Source organism: Trichogramma pretiosum, unplaced genomic scaffold (genome assembly GCF_000599845.2).
Source record: "Trichogramma pretiosum strain Unisexual culture from Peru unplaced genomic scaffold, Tpre_2.0 scaffold23, whole genome shotgun sequence".
NCBI lineage: Eukaryota > Metazoa > Arthropoda > Insecta > Hymenoptera > Trichogrammatidae > Trichogramma > Trichogramma pretiosum.
The window spans coordinates 305,624-310,968 of record NW_019641629.1 but is presented as its reverse complement, the minus strand read 5'-3'; the positions used below and the strand labels follow the sequence as shown (position 1 = coordinate 310,968).

Here is a 5,345-nt window from a genome sequence, read left to right as displayed (position 1 = left end):
CTGCACTGGTATGCGCGTTACGTGTATAAGTAGCCCCCCGTACGTATGAAAAAGCAGGGGGAGATTAGTTTAGATTTATTTTCATTCTTTTTTTTTTATGCTGTTGCTGATGCTACTTTTTTGGACGACACGACCTTTTTGCGCGCATTGACTGCCTTGCCGATCGCGAGATACATCTATGGCGTGGTTCGCTGCACTTTCTTTCGACGCTTTGAACGAAGAAGCTCGTCACCGCTCAAGGGTAAAGATCGTTTCATGAGTACGAATGAGAACGCAGAGTTTGAGGTTTTTTTCTATAGTATACGTGTTTAGTGTTGACGAGAAAACGATGGATTTAATGCAGATTTAAATCTACTAAGATTGAAGTAAATATGCGTGCACTGAATTTTATTTCAGATATTTTTCGTTGAAAATCAATGTACAAACTGATTTATTTTTCGCTAATTACATGAAAAATGGACAAAAACTTAATCGTAATTGAAGCTAGCCTACGCTACCAGATGGCGAGCATACCTTTATCCACAAACCTGCAAGTGGCAAACCTGAAATAACTACATAAGTCCAAACGTTGTTGTTGTGAAAAATTAATATTAACAAACTGATCTTTTCGTCACTTTTAAACCCATAAGTCGATTTTGGTTGTTTTTCAAAGTGCTTGGTTTTTCGTTGCAGTCTAACTGAATACATGACGAATAAAATAATTTAGGAAATGCATTCTGCAAACGCGCGAGCTTACTGTTAATTTACCCCGATTTGAACATCGATGTAAATATACTGATACGGAGCACATAAAAAAAGAAATTTAATTTTATTCTCAAATTTAAACTTATTGATTAAATATTAAGGTTTTAATAGTAATTTGTTATTGTCTGAAAAATCTATGAAAATTCCAATATAATCAAAGCGAGTATCTCCCGCTAGATGGCGAGTACCTTTATCTGTAAAACTGCAAGTGACAACGTACAGACAATTGCATAAAGCTCGGTGGTTATAAAATAAGTTCTACAAATTAAACTGTACTGCTGATTTTAAAAACAAGCAATTTTCGTTCCACCCTAATATCTATGTGAAATACGATTATGCCTCGTGGGCATGAGCTGCACATAACAGACATCATTTTTGAAAATACACTTTACAGCTTATTCCATCGATATTATTTATATGACAAACGTGACACGTTTCAACGGATTCGAACGCAGTGTATATACCCGCTCGGATCCCGCGGGGCCCGTACCTTCCATTGTTTATTCGGAAGCGATTCAGCAGCAACAGCGTCTCAACGTTCGCTGCGATCAAGTATTTACAACGGAGGGAAAGCGAACGCAGCGCGTAATCTCTTTTTAATGCCCGATCGCCAGCTACGTGCGATTTAACCCCTTACACGCAGCTCTGGAAAAAAAAATTCTCGCAAAATATCTATGGTCGAATTCAAATATTATATACGAGACGAAGCTCTGCTCGCCCGTCAAAGCCACATATAAACGCGTACAGAGGAATTGTCGAAAAAAAGAGAAGAAATATACCGTGGCGTGTATAATCCTCGCGCGAGGATGGGGACAAGTAGTATTTATAATCTAGCCTCTCACCCCTAATATTAATCCCGGGGGACCGTCGAATCGTCGTTGAAAAATCGTAAACAACTTACATGATATGTGTGTGTGCACGAGCTCCCGGTATATACAGGCTAAATCGAATACGGTATATAGGTAAGTGCAGGGCAGCTCTAGCTATATACAGTCCAAAATACTATCGCGATCGGGGAATAGAGTGCCAGAAATAGCGTCTCGTTGTAGTCCTTTCAACGCTCGAACGAGAGAGGATCGCTTTCTTCGCTTTTTTTTTCATCTCGCGCCTCGCGATCTACTATACTTTTCGGGACGATGGCACGAGATCGCGCGACTCGATTTCTCTACGTCTATTATGCGCGTTTATGTATAGCTATATGGGCTACCGCAAAGTCGTCGCTTCGAGTAAAGTCGAATAAATGAAAAAAAAAAAGAAGAGAAAAAATAAAGAAAAAAAAGAAGGGATTTGGCATAGGGTTCTGTGTACAAAAAAATAGTCGCGGTGCCCCCGAGAGATCGTGATTCGCGCGCAGCATCGCATGGACTGTAATACTCTCTGTGGTCGCGCGATCAACGCGCGGGTCTTCCGGCTAGCGCACGTGTCCTCTTTATATTGATCCAAATATATATATATATATACTCTTCTTTATGTTTAGAAAAATATATCATATGAATGTATGAAACCGCAGCTCTCGTGTGTCACTGCTACTCGGGGGATTCTTATCGCCGTCTTAGAGAGGAACTGCAGCAGTTTTTATTGCTTTGACTTTTTTCATATCTATAATACACAAATTTATGACGACGACTCGAAAATATATAAGCGATGATGATATATCCGGTGATGAGCTCCGAATTGATATAAACCCAAACTTGCGTTATTCGAGGCCGCAGTTCACTAATTTTGAAATAAAGAGATTTTCACGCTGTACCGGCACGCACACAGCTCAACACACACACAAAACACAAGGGGGGTCTTCTCTCCAGAGAGAAAGAATACAAAGGGCAATAAGTCATCGTATTTTAGGATATTATATAGAGTCCTTCGATTCGATATATATAATATGTATAATAACTCGTCGTCGCCTCGCGCACACGCTCGTTAGTACACTTCGTTGTATTGTATATAATAATATACAGCTTAAATGGCGTGGAGAGCCGAGCTAAGCAATTTTTCATAGTACACACATACCCTTTCGGCTGGATGCATCTACTTATACTTACCCTTCCCCCCCGAACGACACATTGTTTCGTATAATGTATATGGGCTGAATCGCGTCAACTATCCCCCCCTCTTTTTGTTTTGATTTTTCATATTTTATTCTGCTTTCCAAGAGTGAATGTGAAAAAATGATTGAAAAATGATTTTTTATGTAAAATTTTATGAGGAATTCAAATTTGATGTCAAACATCATATTCATAAACTCCAAGTACCGTAACTCCCAAAAATCAGCTTAAGTGGCAAAAATAAACATGTTCGTATCCAGCGATATGGCCAATCGATACACCAAAATTCAACTTCTGATAAATTTTGGTAGTTGGCAGACGAACAGAATTCATTATTGACCTTCCTATGTTCCAATAAAACATGATTTTTCTCTAGATTTCCTCTATTCTTGACACATATGTGACACATAAGGAAATCTAGAGAAAAATCATGATTTATTGGAACATAGGAAGGTCAATAATGAATTCTGCTCGTCTGCCAACTACCAAAATTTATCAGAAGTTGTATTTTGGTGTATCGATGAACATATTACAATATTGGCCATATCGCTGGATACGAACATGTTTATTTTTGCTACTAAAGCTGAAATTAAGAAATTAAGGTACTTGGAGTTTATGAATATGATTTTTGACATCAAATTTGAATTCCTCATCAAATTTTACATAAAAAATCATGTTACAATCATTTTTTCATATTCACTCTTGGAAAGCAGAATAAAATATGAAAATACAATACAAAAAGAGGGGGGGGACAGTTGACGCGATTTAGCCCATATACATAATGTGTTATTATATACTTGCCGATGTATATGCGCGCGCGCGCGAGTATCGTAACTCTACACTCTATATTTGGCACGGGTGTCGTTTTTATACATAGAAAGAGAAAGAGGGACTAAGCTAAATTATCGAGGCAGGACCATAAGCGGGGGTATGGGGTGCAGTGCATGTGCTGCTGTTGCTGCCTGTGCACCGCCGCGTATATTTATTATATATATAAGTATAGAATTCCAATGGGGTGCAACAGCAGCGGCGTACGCCGTGCACAATAATGCGTGGTGTATAACGTGTGCACGTGTAATGTGCATAACCATGCAGTGCTGCTGCTGCTGCTGCTGCTGGTGTATATATGAGCAGGAGTGGATGTGCACCGGGCATACGACGACGATCGACGTTTAGCTTACATATTTTATATATATATGATATATAAAGCGAGCTTCGAATATTTTACCTGTGCGATCGGGGCTAGGTGTCTACTGTTTCACGAGCTCGTTTACGCCCCCGGTAAGAATGTGCGATTATATTTATTTATTTTTTTTTTTTATATTTTTATTTTAATTTTTGTTTATTGAAATAATTTTTCATCACTTAGCGACGTTTGCCGAAACGCAAAAATCGGTGTTGTACCTCCGTGGATCCTGCACCAGGAACAGGTAGAGCGATACTTACTTGCAGCATTAAGACTGGGAAAAAAAAACAAAGATCAACAGATTATTTAATCTATAAATACAAAGAGAAGAGAAATATATAAATTTTATAGAATATAAGTATCATTACCAGCTACAAGGAGTACAAATAGTAAAGGAAATTTGAACATTTTTTTTATTAGAAACTATACAAAAATTGCTTCTACAGTTCTGCGATTGTCAGTCGAATGAACGTATTTTATACCTCGACAAAGTTTAAATACTGCTCATGAATATTTGTCGTTGATATTTCATTATTAAATTTTACGACAAGTACACGGAAAGTAAAATCGTGATTCGGACAGCGAAATTGGTAATTGAGACTAAAAACAGTCATTCTATGTGTACATATTGTTTTATGCGAGATTTTTCCATGCTACATAATAATCATGATTATAAAATTTTCGTAATTTTCGATCGGTAATTGATTATTATCAAAAATAGGTGCGGAGACATTAATAGAGACCTTATTTTTGAACTTTCATTTTCTTCACTTAGCGCCGTCTACCGTTACGCAGAAATCTGTGTTCTAAAATTTGAAAAAACGGCAACGACTTAAATGAATTAATTAATTTAATAGATAAAAGAGAGAATGTAAATGTCATTACTAGCTACGAGAAGTAGAAGTAGTAAAGAAAATTTGACCATTTTTTTTCTATTACAAGAACAACAAATTGCTTCCAGCTTTGCGATTGTCAATCGCGAACCAACTGATTTTATAACGTGATAAAGTTTAGATACAGTGCCCATAAATATTTATCACAGGAATTTCATAATTAAATTTTACGACAAGAGCCAGATTCGTCGACTGGGTGCTCGATTACGTATAAAAATGCCAGACTCAATTTACACTAGTATAGAAAACGATCGTCGACGTTATTATTAATTTGCAAATCTAATCAAAGTCAAATGCATATTAGAAAATTAATTTTTAATCTTGGTAACTATTTTTTTTTTAACGATTCAACCATAACTAGACTAAAAAGTTTTTAAACTAAAAAAAAAATGTCGAAAAATACTGAAATCACGATTTTATAGCTCACTTAGAGCTTTCATGAACGATTCATCTCTCGATGGGATCATTAAAATTCAT

At 36.9% G+C, this 5,345-nt stretch overlaps 1 long non-coding RNA gene across 1 annotated transcript; it reads right to left on the bottom strand.

The window, feature by feature from the left end:
- Nucleotides 1-4,098: 4,098 nt before the first annotated feature.
- Nucleotides 4,099-4,950, bottom strand: LOC106654764. The gene is made up of 3 exons (XR_001339432.1): nucleotides 4,861-4,950; nucleotides 4,344-4,781; nucleotides 4,099-4,249 (listed from the first exon to the last, which is right to left on the bottom strand). It is a non-coding gene; the product is annotated as an uncharacterized LOC106654764 (long non-coding RNA).
- Nucleotides 4,951-5,345: the final 395 nt, after the last annotated feature.